Genomic DNA, 19748 nt, shown 5'->3' with positions numbered 1-19748 from the left:
GAGCCCTACAGGAATCTTTTGAAATATATGCTCTAATTTCAAAAAATAATAGTAATTTTGTAATCTTATATATGAAGCTGAATTGAAATAGTCATTGCTGATATAAAATGTCCCTCACTGGTATGCAGCAGCCATTTTAGGTATTCAGGTTGTTGTATTGTTTTCTAGTGGCATTTATTCAGCAGAAATACAAATACTCTAAGTATGGTGAATTCTATCAGTTTATCATATATACAGAGCATTATTTCAGGACAATGGTTAATTTGCGAAGTTCTTTTCAAGAGAATATCTTTGGTTTTTAAAGCAAGGTTTGAAAAAAAAAAAAAGATAAAAAGATAAAATTAAGTATAGAAATATAGGACCGGTATCCAAATGTTTTCCCCTTTCATCACTAAAGAACTTGAAGAATTTTGAAACATCAGTTGATTTAGTTTCTCAATGTTTGTAAAAGCAAAAACTAAGCATGAAAAGTGTATATTATCCCCATTGCAGAGATGAAGAATTTGGTATCTAGTGACCTCTTTGGGGTTCCTTGAGGAATCCCATGGAAGATTTGAGTATGGACACCTTGTTGTATACTCGTGCTGTATCACACTCTGCTTGTTCTTTCCCAGAACATATATTGCATTAAGAGTGCATAGGACAAATCCATGCAATGAGGGTTTATAAAGGAAATCATGGTGCAAGTCTATCTAAGGATATTGTATATGTTTTTTTGCAGCATTTCTTCTAGGAAGGCATTTCTTGAACAAGATCTGCATATTTATTGTGTAGGCACCACTATAGTTGCTAGTTCTGTAGAAGCTGAGCTCACCACTATGATAGTTTTCCGACTTAGTCCTATTGAGCCAAAGCTATAGTCTAAAATAGATATTTTAGAGGTACAGAATCATAATGAGAATTAAAGGTAATTTCCATTTTAATTCCAAGTTACTTAGAATTGTGTTGTGTGAATCCTAACCAAATAATTACTGTGTGAGATTTAGAGGTTCATCTTGAATACCTACCCACAGCGTCTCTCACTGCCCATGTTGAAATGCAGTGATGCCTTTTACAATTCCTGACTTTTTATCCAAATGAAGATCATTTCTCCCAGTTCTCTCCAGCTCCATTTTAAATCCAGGCAAAATGTAACACTTGTTTCTGACTCTTAACTCAAGCACACTGCTACCTGTCCTCATCCTGTCATTTACAGCCTCTTTTCCACCACACCATAGCCAAACTATACTCACAGTCTCCTCAAATGCTATGGAACACACACAGATGATTATTTCTTTCCTGCATCAACTCATTCACTCCTGTGTGGGCAATGCCAGTGATGACAGCCTCCATTCCCATTAACCAAAGTTTACTGGAATTACCTTCATGCTTTTGGTAGATTGCTCCTAACATTTCAAGGTGTTTCCCGCAAAGTCTGCTCAGCCCAACCATTTCTATATACTCCTTCCACTCTCACCTTAAAACTCACCTGTGTTGTGACACTGATAAAACACTTGACAGTAGTTTTTGTGTTATGCCTTGTCCTTATGCTAACGATAATATTTTTCCTGTTATCTGATGTTCCTCCACTGTGTTTTGTTCACCTATTGTTCCTTGTCTTGTTCATAGAGCCTCCCTGAAAATTCATTTAACTCAGTGTAAAGACTCCCACTGCTTTCAAAAGCTTCGGAACAGATTCCTAGATGCTAAGTCCTTTCCATTTTACAGTAACTTATGAGCGCAGTAGAGAGTCTGTCCAAGCAAGTCATACATCTGACATCTTGTCCTTCCTCTATCTCGCAGCTCCATAGTAGATAACTTCCCTTTGGTCCTGGGTGAAGGGTGAAGATTAGATGAAACACACTTGTTTCATTTTAAATTAAATTTAAAATAAGAGGGAAGGTTCTTTAGACTTTCTTCTGAGCATTTTTTAGATTTATTCGATGGGAGTTGTCCTTTAACCCTGATCTGTTTATACATACCTACTTCAAATATTCACTTAAGTAGCCACTCATCTAATTCAACTAACTTTGAATTAGAATACTGTCATTTGAAAGCCCGGGCATATACTGGACTTTGATTTTTTTCCAAAATGGGAAAACCTACCACAAAAAAAAGCAAGCAAAATTTTATTAGGCCTGTGACATAATGAGCCCATTTCTGGCAGTGACCTTGTTAAGCTCAGAAGCGTAGGACTGTGCAGACTCACACAATTTTCTATTTGAGTCATACTACTTACTCCATATTTCTGGACCAAATAGTTTGAAGGAAATGTGTCCTTCAGATGTTAGAGGGACAGCACAAGGCCCTATGCAAAGGGAGGGGGAACATGGGGACCACTTCCATCCAGGCAGAGGGTAACCCAGAAAAGTCTCCTTATTTCCCTGTCAGCCACCAGAGAAAGAATAGCAAATTTTAAAAACACTTCTGGAAAAGTATACAGGTTGGCACAAGAGCCTGCAATGGCTCTAAACCTTTAACATTATTTTAAGGCTATATTTAAATATATATGTGTCATTTAAAATAACTCCCATGCCCTCCTCCCATTTGTTATTATTCATTTCAGCGCCGATGCAACAGCCAAATGGTTTACCAGCCTGTGTCGCTAACACTTGCATAATAACTTGAGATCTCACAACCCCTCTATTTATCAAGCAACAATGTTACCAAAAATAACTATATGCATAGCTATAAGGGGAGCTGGGGAGGGGGAGAGGGGGAAAGGAGATGGGGAGATTTGTCAATACCATTTGAAACCTGCAATGAAGAGCAAGCACTGAAGCCTTCGCATCACTTTTCCTGACAGGGCGCTTATCGCAATGTGGGGATGGAGGCTGCGCAGGCCCCGCGCCACAGTGGGCCCAGAGCAGTGCCACTGCATACATCCACAACAACCTGTGGAACTGACAGGGGCTGGATGTATGCAACAAAACCCCCAGCAGCCCCTTCTCCACTGCATCTTCACTCTTTGTGAGGAGAACCTGGTGCCTGTGCTGTGCACCTGCTCCTAATGCCATTATTCACAGCAGATTGATTGGGGTTCAGTGGAAATTGCAGTGGGTCAATCAAGGAGGAATGCCACTGCTGTGCCCATTGTCCACCTACAGTCAAGTCCTCCTGTGCTTGCACGTATGTGTGTGCGTGTGTGTTTTCTTTCAAAGCCTGAGCATTCCTGGGGGTGGGAGGGAAGGAGGAAGGGAGGCAGCAGCTCTTCAGAAAGGCTGCTTCATCTGTGAAGTTTACAAAATACCATCAGTATTGCTGAACTAATGAATAACAAGAATGTGTTGTCTCTAGCTTTTATGCAGACTGTTGTGAAAAGATTCAAAACTGTGTGGGACCTGCAGTGTTGATCTGCCTATTCCAGGTACAGCTTCAATGATTTTTATCTCAGCTTGGAACACAGAGAGTGTTCTGATACTAATACTGATAAAAGCATAAAGGCTGATGCCATCTGCCATGGCAACTATCAAGATGGCAGCTGCTTTTCATCAGCTTTATCTGAACTTTGCATTAATGGGAATTCAGACACTGTGGGTGCATTTTCAAAAAGAACATAAAAATGATAGCACCCCTCTGAATAAAACCAATTCGTCAAATATCAACCTACTCTCATCTCCTTTATCTTTCTGGTAAGAAAAATGAAAAGGGGGGGGGAAATTCCATGTGTGCTCTCTTTAGATCACCTTGTTTCTTTACCAGCCCCAGCCTCTGATGCCAGTGGTATTAGACGCTTCCACTCACACAGAAGCAGCAGCAGGGCTGTAACCCTGCGAGGCTCCCACTTTGAATCCCAGCACTGGCATCGCTGCTGCAAATGGGATTCAAATGTGCAGTGTCTGAGGGCAGCGCAATCAACAAAATAGCACGCTAGTGTGCAGAGCCTACCGCAGGTAATAATAGAGGCTTTTCCCAAAGAAAGGAAAAGAAAAAAAGAAAAAAAAAAAAAAAAAAAACGAAAGAAAGAAAAAGAGGAAGGAGGAGGGGGAGAAATAAGGAGAAAAATGTTTGAGTAGTAATTCTGAAGGGCTTTCTTTTCCTCTGCAACAGTTTACAGCAGGTACACCTTTCCCATGTTCATTAGCAGTGCTAGAACATGACAATTCACTACAGAAAAGATGCTAATTACAGTACACAAGCATTGTGTTGCTGGCTATAAAAGTATATGCAAAATATAAATATAAGATGGCGGTATGCTAACGTATTAGAATGCTTTTATACTTCCACTGACTTGCTATTTTCCAGAAGGTTATTTTCCCTGAATTTTTTCCTCTGCTAATTAAATCTTTATTTGATTTATTTTTTTGGTCTAACTTAGCATCTGGTTCTCTCCTTCTCAGAATAAATTTTATTGACTTTTAAGTAGATATAGATATATAATGGATGTACCTCAACAAAAAATGTACAAAGCAATGCTAAACTGTACATACAGTGGAATGCAACAATTTACAAAACATGTTCTCAAAAGAGTGTTTGTTGCTACTACATATTGTTTTGGCAAAAAAGACTGAAATGCTTGAATGTTAGTGAAAGCAGAATTAGATACAAGAAGCAAGTTAGACATAGACAGAGGACCAGAGCCTTGATTGTGTGAAATACAAGGGGTGACTTCACCTTTCCAAGAAGTTGGTGGCAGCTGCGGGAGCTCTCTGTCATCGTATGTCCCAAGAGACAGTGTGCTGGGAGCAAGAAGAGCAATCAGACCACCAGCGGCTGTAAATCAGCACTAAGGGCAGTCAGAGCTGGGGCTGAGCAGGGCAGTGCCCAAGATAGTAGGAGTCCACAGGTCTATACATGAAGGAAAATTATGTATGGAATTAGCAACAATGCTTTCCCTTGTGAAATATTTTCATTCCTTCTCAATGTTTGAATCTTGTAAAATTATTATCAAACACCCAATTCTGTCACAGCAACAGAAATTGTTGGAAGCCAGGGAGGAGAGATGGCTGACTTACAAAAGAGATTATTATGTTTTCTCCCTGCAATCCACAGTTTCAAATACGCACTCATTTTCTCTTTCTGTTGTTGTGTCACATACTAAATGAGGGTAGTAGGCAGGTTAAGACAACTTTCATTCTCAGCAGTGTAAAAAGCAACATAAGAAAACGTTTGCTGAATTTCTGTAAGGCAACTAAATAGTGTGCAAAAAAAATTCTTTCTCCAAATTTTCTTTTCCTGTGCTTCCAACCCCACCTAGATACTTCGTGACTGTTGGGACGTTGTTGGGGCACTTAAATTAAGAGAGTTCTGTAAAGTCAGACAAGTTTTGTTAAAGTAAAATGGCTCTGCCTGGAAGTGAAGTGTCAGAAATATTCACTTAAGGTCTTTGCAGGGTGACCAAAAGCTGCAAGATCAAAGAGACCACACAGAGGGCAATGAGTATCTTGAAATGCTGAAACTTTTGTTATTCTTTCAATGGGAACATGAAATTTTCTGTCTCAGCTATGAGTCTCAGATACATTTTTAGGCCGTGAAGAATCAGTTTTTCTTAACAAACAAACAAACAAACAAACAAACAAAAAGCCTTGCACTAGAAAGAAAGTAACAATAAATTGAAAACAGAGAGAAAAAAAAATGAAGCTAGCAAACAAAAACAGAGTTGACACCATGCAGGCTGTTAGGACACAATTCTGTGTGTGAAAAAGTCGATTCACCTCTTCTCCTTGCAAGAACGTATTATTAATGTTTAATGCCTACAGCAAAAGACAAACACTGTCTGAAATGGGGTGAATGAAAGTGTACACAGAGCCACTACATTGCTCTGTGCTGGCTACTCTTCTTAGAAGCTACACGTGCATTGATTTTTCAGTAAAGAAAGCAACAGGGAGATTTTAAGTCTTACCAAAGGAGAGACAATTCCATTGCCTAATAAAGCTACCTTCATAATCCTTCTCATTCTTTATGACTCTGTGGCTTCACTGTTGCCATCCATTGTTTTAACCATTCAAAAGCAACTACGGTTTTGCCATTAATTTTCAGCCAAGCAGGAATGCTAGAAAATCGCATAGCTTCTGAAGCTTTTTTTCCAGTGCAAAATCAAGCGATGTTGTTCTCAGATCAAGATGTTCAGAAAAGATCTCCCTCCAAACCTACCTATCATGGAGGAAAAAGAATCTAAAAACATAAAATAAGCAGTTGGAGAAAGGGAAAAAATATTAGTTGTGTAAATAGATCATAATCAGCTGATCAGAAGACCACATTTGGAGTAACAGGTACAACACTAAAAAGGATATGGTGGAAGCTGAAGATGTACAGCCAAAGATAACTCAAGGACTTGAACTGCTTGAAACTTTGGAAATAGTTGCTCTAGGCTCTTTAGCAAGGGAAAAAGACACAAAAGAAACAGACAAAAGCAAAGCAGAATGAAGAACTCCTTTATCTAAAAGAAAAGAATATTGAGTTGGAAAAAAGGTCAGTGAGAAGCAAGTGATCAAAAGTGGCATGATTAAACTTCATTTAAATTCTGTGGAAGACAGTGGGCTTTACCATTAACTCACTAGACTTACAGTTCTTTTCTTGGAGCAAGATTTCTTTACAAGATGGAAGAACAAATACAGTGTATATAGGGTTAATTATATTAAATATTATACGTGGCCTAGTCATTACAAACTGTAGGGTAGTTAGGTAAGTATTTGAAAAATTAAAGTATTAGAATAGCATTTCTAATAAAATTAATATTATGAACTCTTAGAAGGTACCCTGGTTTAGACCAGTAGAGGGACAGATAAAGCCCTACATACTGAAACTACGTAAGGACTTCTGTACTCAAAAATAACAAGACCCTGACAGGTACGTTAGCACCTCACCCTATCACCAGCACACAAGCTGATGCAAAATATCTCATTCGGCTTCAATGGGCTGAATTTCAAGCGAGACTTAGATAACCATCTTCAACCTTTTGCACCTAAAAAGCTTTGAAAATATACAATTGGCCCAGGTCACTCAATTGATATATGGACTGCCTCAACAACATACTCCTTAGAAATCCTAGAATCACAGAATATCCTGAACTGAAAAGACCCACAAGAATCATCTAGTCCAACTTCTGGCTCCACACCAGACCACACAAAAAATCAGACTCTATGTGTGAGAGCATTGTCCAGATGTTTCTTGAACTCTGGCATCTTGGGACTGTGCTCACTGTCCTGGGGAGCCTGTTGCATTGACCAACCACCCTCTGGTGAAGAATCTTTTCCTAACTCCCAACATGACCCTCCCCTGTCACAGCTTTATGCCATTCGCTCAGGTTCTATTGCTGTCACCAGAGAGCAGAAATCAGCAATGTAATACATGGACAGAGAAGACTAAGCTTTAAATTAAGGTAGATATTTAAGACTTTTGTGGTTAAATTCGGAGATTTTGAGATGCGGTGCCTGTAACATTTTCATTAAATATCTTTTTCCAATAAACTGTCTTTATGCTTAATTTTTTTCTAATTTAAATTTTGAATGGCAAGATTTAGCACAATATACAGACTCAGAGAGGAAGCAGCAGTATAATTGTCTGCAGTAGCGTCTCTCTTCACATAAAGTGGCTTTTGACCTCTGAATTTCTGCCTACAGTCTTGTACAATGTCTGAACTGTTTGCATGAGGCAAGGAGTCTTATTCCAGCTCAGAGGAACTGTGTACGCTCAGAGAATAGTAGAATAGTGTCTATTATTAATAATGGCAAAAAATGTGATGCCTAGCATTGAAATCATTTTGACATATTAATGATGTGTCTTAACTGTGTCACCAAACAGGGGGCTCCACATGTTCCTGCTTTTCAATTAGTCTGCAGTTGTAATGGTCTGGTAATGGGGTCTCCATAGAGCTACACTGAAATTGCTTTCTCCATCTTCATCTTAAATTGTAATGGCATTGGTGCAGGGTCTTCATGGATGTGTCTTGTAGTCATCATTCATCATCATGAAACTGGTATTCTGCTAAATAAACTTCCCATGACTTTTTAAGAGCAATATGAACTCGTCACTCAAGTGAACTGAAAGTTAGTACAACATGGGAAAACATGAGAAGGAAGTTGAGTAGCTGTTTTGCAAATGTAAATATTATTGCTGTATTATACCTTTATATTTGTCAGGGTCTTAGTCCATGTAAACAATTAAAAATTTAATCCTAAAGTCTTTTTCAGGAAAAGTACCGAAGTGGTTCTCAAATTGTATTTTGTTTCAAACGAAATATTACACAGCTTATTTTGTGGTTCAGAGAAAAAACAAACAAACAAAAAAAAAAAAGGTGAAAAAATAAGTGTACTTACTAGTCACCCAGTGTATTACTGAGAAGATTCCTGATATGCACACTTGAAGAGGCTTCCACTTTGGGTTTCATTTAGAGGAAACAACTTCTGTCAGTACTTCCATGAGCCAGATTTCAAGGATCTCCAAGGAAATGCTCCAAAGGTCATGGCACTCATCTTTCTTAGATAGCTATACTTTATCTGTATCTTGTCCATACATGTGTGCTGTTGAAAGATAAACTAGGGATGTATAGTAAAAGATCAACAGTTTCTGTATTTATCTGCTATGGACAATTTTCTGCACAAAAGTTACATTTGTGCAGTCCAGTACAGACTAAAAATACCAAATTTAGATAATCAGCAAGTGCTTTACATAGGGTTAAGATCATCTGTCCTTGCAGTTAAATTATTCTAGCATGTTTCCCTTGATACTTGATGTATCCCATCATGAAAGGCTATCTGTGAACTTTAGTCTTGATGTATCTTGTATTTCCAGTACACCATGTTTCCAAGGAACAGGTTTCCGATTTCTCAGTCAGGTGGATTTTAGTGAGAATCAGATACTGAGACTCAAAGCTGTTACTACAAACAGATCTTACAATAACTCCTGCTTAAAAACTAAGAATACAGCATCTATGAGCCTAGACTGAGCTGCAATGGGAAGGACAGCAGAGGTATATAAATTGGCAGAAATGGTGGGCAATTGTACTAATGTTCCATGGCACATTCCAGGACCTTGTTCCAGGGATCACACCAGTGTGAACACGTGGAAAATCGCTCAGTCCTACAGCATAGAAGTTCATAGCATGGATTGTCTTTTCTCAGGCATTATGTTTGACAGGTGATAAGTGATCACAGATGATCAGAAGAGGGAAAGGAAGGGAGGACTGGAAGGAGCATTTAGTTATGTGTGCAGGGCTGTATTTCCCTCACCTTTGGCACATGTCACAATGAGCAGTGACTGCGCAGCCTTTGCGTGGGTTGGATCATGTTGACTCGATAGCAGCCTGCACTCATTTCACGCATTTAAGTGAATGGCACAGCATGTAAAACCATGAAGAATCAAAGTAGTAACTTTTGACAGTTTTCAAGGGAAAGGTGATGTTGGAAGCAGGCTAGCAGCAACAGGAAAAATAAAAAATCATGGGCAGAATACACTATTTCCACAGGCAATCTGATCACAGCCTCTGGAGCGCAGAGAACTTGGTGTCACCCCAGTGCTTGGTAGGGCTTTTTCAGTGTTCCTGGAGGAGATGGTTGTAGTGAGCCCTGACTCACATCTCCTGCCCACCATGACCATCTGCAGTCTGCCGCAAGGTTTGAAATCAGTAGATCCTTGTGTCTTTAGGTAACAAACATTTTCTATATCTTTTTATGTATCATTTACATAGCGAGTCTGCAACAGGAAAAAAAAAAACTGCCTATTTTCTCAAAATATTGCAAAAACAATTGAACAATCAAGAGGTTGTTCACCTGTTACAATATGCAGACAAAGTAGAAGAATTTTTTTTACTGGTAGTGATCACGCTGGGCATAGAATTTAAGATACAGATTGATTGATCTCTTTAATCTAATATTTGTTCATGGGGAGGCTGTTATCTTTATAGTGGTGACACCTGCTAGTGTCATTATAGTTAAAGGCTTTCTGTATTTCTACCACAAATGCTGGTTTGGGGTTTAATATATCAGCAGGTTTGCATTGCACTGGGCTAAAGACTGGCCTAGGAGTTGTCAATCCTAGACACATGTGGAATTTTTTTCTTAAACTAAAAATTGATTCAATTCTTTAGTAGAATTGCTAAAATAGAAAGCAGTTAAAGTAGCATGGGTTTTAACAAGCAGCTGACACCAAGTCTCACTGTCAGAGCTTTATATTCAATATAAATTAAAAGCCACATGCAAAGATGCTGTTACCCGATGTGACAAACAGGCTCATGAGCCACCCAGAGATGTAGTTAGAGAAGTGATGTGACACATCTCGTGGTCTACAGAGTCCACTCTGAGCATCCCTGCTGCCACAGGGCAGTCCCTCTGACAGCACAGGCTGTTGCAAGAAAAAATATCTAGTAAATGTTCTGGTATGGTTCAGCTCACTTTGAATTGCACCACTTGAGTAACAGTGTGCTACTCAGGGCGAGGAGCTGTTTCAGCTGGGACAATGCTGGGCATGGGCAGGTGGTGGAAATTGGAGTGGACCTGCAGCTGCTCTAGCCTCTGTGTGAAACTACAGCTACAGTTAATTTTGTGTCATAAGAGGGTAACTAAGGCACCCTAATGAAGGTTAATGAAGAACTTGTTTTGAAGGAGTGGAGTAAATGGTTCTAGGCAGATCACCATGCTCATGTGGAAAATACTACTTCCAAGACAAGATCTAGTTTTTTGAGGGTTAGTTCAAGTCGTTTCCTATGGCACTTTCCCCTCAGACACAGTACAGTTACTCCAAAAGCCTACGATTCAGATTGAACCCTCTCTGTTTTTCTCTTTAACTTTAGCTCTCCAAGTTCCTCTTCACTCCCCTCTCTGTTTTCACAGCTCCCCTACGTGCATTTCCACTGTCTCACTCCATTTCTGCACAGCCCACTATCCTCTGTCTTTTTACAGAGATGAGCAGGTCTCAAATATGATAATATGCCACATGGTAAGAAATTCTCTCTAAAAATGCTGGCACCTACATTCTGAGTACAAATCACATGTTCTTGTCTCACTTTCATGCATAGTGTGGGTGCTGGCGTGCATGTGCCGACACAGATAGAATAGGCTAATATCCAAAACTCACCCGCTCCCTAGGATCTTCCTCTATTTTTAAGTCAGACATGCCAAATGTGGACTTCAGCCTGAGCTTTTCCCATGACTGGATGCTTCTAAGGATCATACCCAAACCCCTCTCTGCAGCCTTGGCACCTATATCGGTGCTCGGGAGAGTTGCCTGATCCACTGCCAGGGTGAGTCAGACACGGACTGTACTGTCACGCAGGTCCTAGCACACCACTTGCTTTAGCATGTGTCTGCAATGAAATACATCCATTTTACATTCAAAATACACAGTACTGGGGAACAGAACAGCACCAGCTCTGCAGAAAATGTGTTCCTTCATCACTGCTAAAAGAAAACTCAGCCATTTATCTGTTCTGTCTCTAAAGGAAAAGTTTTGTATGATTTTATATATGTACATACACACACAGTGATGCATACACTTGCATTTTTTCTGTTCTGACTGACTAGCTACAATTTTACATGCTATTTACCTTGTTCTCTATCTTCAAATTCTTCGTGTAGCTCCTGCTTCTCTAGGAATTTCACCAATTCATCACTGAGAACATGGTTATTTTTTAATTGCTATCCATACTGTAGTAAATATAAATGACAAAAATCATCAAACATATGTTGCCTAAGTTGTATAAATATGCATATATGTTAAAGATGTGGTAGCAGGCAGGTGCACAGGAAATCTTCATAAAGTTAACAGCTACTGCAGCAATAATAAACTGATGTTACCCTTTCAAATGCTAGTCAGGATTTTGCAAGCATTAGCCACCACTGTGTGATTTGAGCAGTGCCACTAATACAGATATAGTCAAGCTGGCAAGTCCCTGTCCCCCCCCAGCTCCCCCTTTTCTCTCACAAAGAAATCGAATGACTTTATTAAAGTATGGATGCCATTTTCATCTTGCAACGTTAACTGTGTTGTCTGTATCCCAAAGGTACTGAGCCAGTCAATGCAAACAGCTGTGCCACCTACTTGCAACAGTTGTACACCCACCACAAAGCCCGGGTAGGAGGAGCAGGTTAAAGCAAACCGTAAAGCTGCTAGTGTACCTCACTTTGCAGTTTACCCACTAGCTCGAGGGAAATTTCATCCCTTTGGAGAATATGCATTGTATGTTGAGCTCGTAGCATAGAGTATTCTTTTGCTCTCATTTCCTATAAACCACCTACTGCATTTTTATGTTCCACAATCACATACACCAAAACAGTGTTAAGCAAATTAGCATCAAGCTAAATAAAAGGCATATCAACCAACTTAGCAGGCAGCTTTTAGGTGCTTCAGTACCGAGGATGGTGGGTGATCCATAGGTTAAGATAACTCTATTTCCCCCATATTATCATTATTTGCTTTTAGTATAATTGGATGAATTTAACAGGAAAATTAATTCATTTTCACAGGTTTTGTCAGTAGCCCTGATTACTGCAATGTGAAGGAGAGCTGATGGAGAAAGGCACTGATTCAGCACATCTCCTAGGGCAGCCTACATGAATGGATATGTGTAGAAATCCTGTAATGTGACAGAACTGACCTTCTTCTCTATTCCTTTGTGAGGTGAGTCCCCAGCTGCAGAAAGTCACTGTGCACAACCACGGATGAGCACAGTGCATGTCTGGGCATGCACACACATGTGTGCGTTGCGTTGAGGGAATGAAGATGCTTGCTTGTGTGTAAGGGCAGTGAATTTTCAACTTCTGCTGTACATAAATGTGCTTTGTTTTTTTTCTTTGAGAATCAGTGAAAAAGTCTCTCTTTGATACAGAACAGAAGTCTTGCCCACTCTATTGCCAGCTCTGATGTGTCTCAGCAAAGCTTTTGTCTCTGAGATGACATGTGACAGAATGTAAAGAAATAGTTAAGTGTAGCACATGTATCTGCATGCATTGATATATGCATGCTGTTGCCCAGTATTTCTGGGTCTTGCCACATTTAAAAGCAGGTGTCTCACAAAGCAATGCAGTAAACCAAGACTTCATATGCAGTCATATAATGTAACGTTAATTTGAGGACAGTATCTACAGTTCAGTGAATGTCTAGATCTTGTAATCCTGATCCTCTGATCAAACAACAGGAACACAATCAGCACTAAGTCTTCATTTAGCAAGAAAAAAAAAACGTTTAACTACAGCATGATCAGTTGTGAGCTTCTTCCTGCCTCTTCAATATAATTAACTGGGGCTTTATCTTACCATTATCCTTGTATGCATTAGGGACTCAGTCTAGGAACTTCTTCCTCACAGGACGCTAATATACTCTTATCTTTTCATAATAATTGAGTTATCTCATACTGTCACAGAGGCAGTAACTGAAATAGAGATGCAGAAATTAAAAACTGCAAGCACTCCTGAATGCTACTAAAACTCTTCTTGAACAACTTTTACTGGAGTAGTGTTTTGTTACCCAGTGCATCCCTTTCAGATGTCTGCGTCCCCTGTCCCTAGGCTGTGGGCAGGGAAATCCCACTGATCAGGACAGTTCTGTTATCCCACTCAAATCACATTACCATTACTCAAAAACTAGTTGTCTCACTTCTTGTTCTCAAGAGCACTGATGAACCCCTCCTTCTGGGAAGACATTTGCAATAAACCTCACTGGTGTACAACAGTGCAGCAATTGCCATATCAGCAACCACTGCTAAGGTAAAAAGAGAGACTAAAAACACACCTAGCAAATAAAAAGAAAACAGCATGTTTTGTTTCTGTCTTGTCTGCATCATGCTATGTACTGCTGTCAGTATAAGTTTTCATTAAGCTAAACTGGATTTTTATTTCTGACTTTCAAGGAAATCACTGTTGCTGAATGCTACCCTCCACATGCACCCAATATGACTGCTGAATAAAACAATTACATCCATGCAAATGGCAATAGTCTTTGAAGCCATAGCATATAAGACTGTATAATGTAAATTAAAAGGAGAGTTGCACGGTTCAAGTGTGCAGAGAAAAATATCCTCAGCAAGGCCAAAAAGAGCAGTGTTATCAGCTAACACAACAGGTCTGAGCAAATGGTCGTCTACAATTTAGAGACACCTGCTGTGCTTACTTTTTGATGATTTTCTGATGTCATAAAAAAACACAGGTCTTCCTAGACTGATGTGTAATAACTGTAATACTATGTAATGACCATAGAGAAGCTTGTAAAAATAACAAAAGACAAGAAATGCAAGAAAGCCCCAGCATCTTACCTTTAAATTTATAAACAAACAGTGGGACAAAATTCTTGCCCTGGCATCTGTAGAAGTGAACCTACTAGATAAGTGATGGGTTTGCACACACAGAGTTGCAATAGCAGACCTGTGAGAAAATTATCTCTATTGAGGCTACATGAGTCTCCCAAGTGAATAATCCAACAGGTCTCTAATGAGCAGGCTCAACTGCTCTCTACATAGCTACTCCAGGATTATCTAAACAGCAGCATTTAAGGGTGCTGGTGGTGGTTTGTGAGCAGATCATATAAGGTTAAAGCAAAAATAATAATATCAATGAGCGGCTGCTAGAAATTTTTCTGTTTTCACTACTGCAGACCCCATTAGGGTCTTGTGGACTGTAACGGTATTAGGTCCCTAAGGACAGGAACAAACTGGATGTAAACCACACTGGCCAAGCTCTGCATGTCTCTCAGTATTCATTGCAGCAGTGGACAGAGAAAACAAATTAGGATATATGATAAAGACAGATCCATCTTTTTAAGTGTAAGGCCCCTGTCTTCTTTCTGTCTTCATGGGAGATATAGCTGAGTCTGTTCAATGGAGTTAGGATTGCTTACATATGCATTCTTTTAAATCTAGAATAGGAGTGTGAAAGTGGTTTTTGTTCTATGCAGTTCTAAATATCTTTAACAAGTGTTTCTAAACACAGGTGATATGAAACACTGATGCCCAGCAAATGATGCTGAAGAAAGGGAGTAGAAATAACTCCCAAGATATCTCAACAAAGTCCTGCCTCTTACTTCAGCACTGGAACAAAAGGTCCTTCCACTGTTTTAAACCCCTGGAGCACAAGGTCCTTCCACTATACTAAACCCCATAGTGACTGCTACAAAATTCAGTTGTGTTTCATGTCTCATCCCACATCCCAGAAACTAGAGTGGATCCTAGTCCAGCTGCTAGTAAATTATTGTATACCATGTGAGCCAAAGAAGTGGTTTGTTGGAAGGCCTGTAAATAGGGGGATAGTGTCAGCTATGAATACACCATAATTGAGATCAGAGTGGAATACTCATCCAATAATATTGTTTGTAGCATTCGTTTATAACTTAGGACCTCAGTGTGAGGTCTGCCTAATTTGGAATCCTGGAAAAGGCAATTTCAGTTTCAGATGCAGTTTAGAGAGGCATTTACTTGCCTCAACGCAGACAGACTCAAGTATTGACCCATATCTTCTCGTATCAGCTAGTGAAGTTTCCACAGTAGGAGTGGAATCTGTAGGGGATCACTGGGAACCCCGTCCTGACTGTGATATTTCTCTCTCAGGATGTTTCCTTGTGTTCCCCCTGTGTAATTATTAAGAACACAACTCAACTCAAAAACAATACACATAAATTATAAGTTCAATTAGCAAGATCAAGTAGTCACAATTAATTCATTTGGATATGATCTAGAAACAAACAAACAAAAAAGCCATTGCTGTGAAGATAAAGACAGGCTTACTTTCCTACATGGGTGTGCTTGAAAGGAATATGAAAGGGACTTAGGCAAATGGACAAGCTCCAAAAAATAAAGTACCAGTTTAGGAAAAATGCACAGGCCAAGATTACAGCAAATTACACACTCCTGTACCCAAGCAGCATTCCCACTCTTGAATTAGAGATATGCATGCTTAGCTCCAAGGATCAGCACAATTCTCTTAGCCTACAATGTTTTCTTAGTGAGAAAAATATATCTTTTACTACTTCTATTTGCAAATGGCTGCACCAATTCTTATTTTTCTTATTTAAATTTCAGTTAAAAAAAAAAAAAAAAGACTGTGACTGACAGAGAGCATAGTTTCTTCTCAAAAAGGGGAAGGGGAAGTTAAGAAAATTATAATAACAGAAAATGACTTGTTCTCTGAGAAATTATAGGCCAGTTGAAGTATAGATACCACAGTGTCTTCAACTTGTAATTACTAGAAACAAAACATCTCTGGGCCAGGCTAGATGGAGAACATAAGTATATAAACCATATCAAGGTCTGAACAGGCCTTCCCCGCAATCTTTTTACGAGGTACAGAAAGGAAAGGATATAGCTGTATCTTTCTTCTCACTCATTAATGTGTCTGCCCAATTAATGTATGCCAAGAAAATAAATAAACTTAAGCTTGAAGGCCAAACTTTGGTTTCATATGCTGCTGTACTTGTATTCAGATTTGATCAATATTTTGCTGCTGTGACCAAAGCGGTTCACAACATTCATTTTCTGCTATTTCAAGATTTCAGGTTTTTTTTTTCTTCACAGTGGTTGGACTCAGTCCTTATTTTCTATTAAAACCTGAGATTTACCCAAAAGAAAGGACCTCTGGAAAACCTCTTACAGGCCAGAGCTTCTCCATAGCCTTAGAAACCCTTTGGAATGTGACTAGTCTCTCAGAAAAGGAATATAACCAGATGACTCCAAGTGCCACTTGATCAATAATGAGATATTCAGAAGGAGTCTTAATTTTATCTAACCAGAGGGATGAGGCTATCATCTTCCCTGACAACCACACACTCAGCAGAGACCTCTTAAAGGGAATCATCTCCATTAAGTTGTTGCCTGCTTGCTAGCAGTAGCAGTGATGGCACTCACTAGCTTTCAGCTGGAAGTGATTGGAGGAGAATGCAGCAGGTAAATTATTGCTTTGCAGGAACACTGAACACATACCCGTGGCATTATGTCATTGTGGCACTCATCCATAGAGTCCACAGGGACTTGCAATCACTTCTAAGGCTGTGCTTAAGGTGCTAGGATACCCCAGTAATGTGTGTGTGTGTGTGTATGTGTACATGAGTATGCAGCCTCTCCACAAATCGTGTTTCATGGGTGCATCATAATGCCAGTGTAACATCTTTTAAATGGAAAATTTAAATTTTATGTTCTAAAAGACCATTTATGGTTCACAACAGTGCAAAAACTTACTTTGACTTTTTAAAATTTGCACTATGATATCATTGTTATTACTCCTGAATAAGCTTTTTAGTGAAAAGTACATATTAAAAATGGCAGATTGATGACCTAAATACATAAATCTGCTTTTTTAAAGAGCTTGTCTTTCTGGAGTCTAACACAGTCTATCATTAGTAAATTTCAATATTTAGTCAATACTAAGTAACATAAACATCTCATTTGTAATTTCTTTAGAAAGTCAGTTTATTTCCAACTGCACAGTTTATAGATGAGGGAAATAAAATTTTTCTCAGACAGGCAGTATGATCTTCCCATGGCTTAGAGAAGAAAATAAAGAAAGAAAAATTCTTCTCCAAAGTTTTAAGTTTCAGCTTGCCACTTCTGAGTTTGGTAATTGGTCTGACAAAGACAGAGGAAAAAGAAAAAGTTAAGATCTAGTTAAAAGAATAATCTTTGATGCAACAAGAATCAGACCAGTAGTAAAAGGCAACACATTTTAGGGATAAAATAGAGGGGATGCTCTGACCTGCTAATAAAAGACTTGAGCCTGAGGTGAACAAAACATAAATAAAAAGTAACAACCGACTCATACTGAAACCAGAGAAATAACTGAAGAGATTTTGTGAACCAATCAAGTGACAGTTCAAGAGTCTTCTCTGTGATATTACCCAACACTGTTTAGTCCTTTCTTAACAACCCTTCAATCAAATTTCATTTCATTTAAATTTAAATAACACCTCAGCCACCTCCTACAGGGGAGGACTTACAGATTTCCCTCTGGAAATACATTTCTATAACACTGGAGTGTCAAAAAAAATATATATGTATATATAAACTTCTTCAAGAGGAAGTAATTATGAAACTGAGGTTACAAAACATGTCACTTGTTCTGAAAAAAAATAATTCTATAGTGTTTGCAGTTGTATACTTCTGTACCTTTCATCAGGTCTTGCATCTATATTTGGGCTGTAGCAGGTTTTCATGTAACCTAAGTAAACTTTGGTTATAACACATTATAACGCAAATTTGAGTATTATTTTTGAAACAGATTCTATTATCCTGGCTGTATGAAATCTGAGCAATATGGTCTGAAATTTATACTTACTTTCACACTAACTGACCATCTGTGTTCTTAGCTCATCTGCACATCTCTACCTGTTAGATCAAGGCTTCATGACCAGTAGTATGAACAGAGCAGATAAGATAAATATCTTCCTTTGTTGAAAGAAGTCCTTTGTTTTCACAAAAGACCATTGTGTAGTCAATACCGTCCAGATTTACCAACTTCCAGTCATGCATTTGGCATAAACTATATACGTATTTGCCAAACTTCTCGGAAGATTCAGTTACATATAGCTGAATTACACGAGTCAATAATTTTTTCTTAAAAGTCTCCAAGCAGAATTCACAGCTAGTCTGAAATAAGTTTTGGTTTAGTAGTTTGAAAGTTATGTCAGGCAAAACCAGGACACAGCAGGATTTTCAGAGCAAATATAATTCACGGTGTATCAAAAAGTTTGGCAAAGACCACAGAAACATTTGGAGACTGTGGAGATGCAATCTCACTCACATTTGACCATGATGTCAACTTAAAATTCTTGTCTGAGTTCAGCACCACCATGATGAATAGCATGTGGCTTCACTGCATTATGAGACTTGAAACCTGTTGGTCTCGATTTAAATTGAGATGATAGCTAAGCACATCTACTTTCAACATGAACCAATCAAGAAAAGATGTAATTTTCCATAGAAACATCTCTACCAATGGTTTATATATGCTGAAGTAGCCAATTACATCCTGGCACACTCAAAAATACATAGCAACAGCAATGACAGCATGGCAACAGCAGCTGCTGCACAACAAAAAAAAAAATTGGAAAATTACTCTTTAGAAAAAAATATATTCTGTTAATTCATTTTGTTTATATTTTCTTTCATGAAATAGTTTCAGAAAACACTGTATGTGTGTCTAACTTTACTTGTGTACCTCTTGGGTGAATTAAGATTATTAACAAAAAAAATTACTTATAGTCAGACTTCCACCATAAGTCTAATTCTGCATATGGCAAACTATTCAGAAAGCATGGGAATTTCATTTTTCTTCCAATTGTTGCCATACCTGTGAGTGTAAGTTGACTATAATTTTCATAGCAGGTATGTTGACTTCATTGTGACAGGACAGCCATCCTAATCAGTGGGACATTACCTGACAACCCATGAACGGCCCAGCCATGGTATAAAGGCTGATTTTTTCCTCAGGCTAATCCGTCACACATTATCCTCACACAGTATGACACTTACCATATGATCAGATGTGTTTACATGAGTATGCACTTAAAAATATGTAAACAGGGTGATGGAGTTTTAAACACCTATAGTGGAAATACTGTTCTTTTAAGATGTTAAGGTCCATCTCCTTTCAGTACAGACATAGGTTTTGTTCCACTCTCCCCTTCGTAGGGAAATGACCACTTATATTATGAGAAAGCACCCACAAGAGTGGTTTTGCTGTGCTTGATTTATACTGTGCCAGTGACAGTATTGCAGTGAACAAGAAAAGGATGGTTGGTTCTTTCTTGAAGTGGTGAGAATGTATGCATCCTCATCAAAAGAGCCAACTGCATGTAAATCAGATCCACAGGACACAGCAACACACAACTTACACTTTTACAGGACTTAATGTGAA

This window comes from Gallus gallus, chromosome 2 (genome assembly GCF_016699485.2).
Source record: "Gallus gallus isolate bGalGal1 chromosome 2, bGalGal1.mat.broiler.GRCg7b, whole genome shotgun sequence".
Taxonomy (NCBI): domain Eukaryota; kingdom Metazoa; phylum Chordata; class Aves; order Galliformes; family Phasianidae; genus Gallus; species Gallus gallus.
This window is presented reverse-complemented; position numbering follows the sequence as displayed.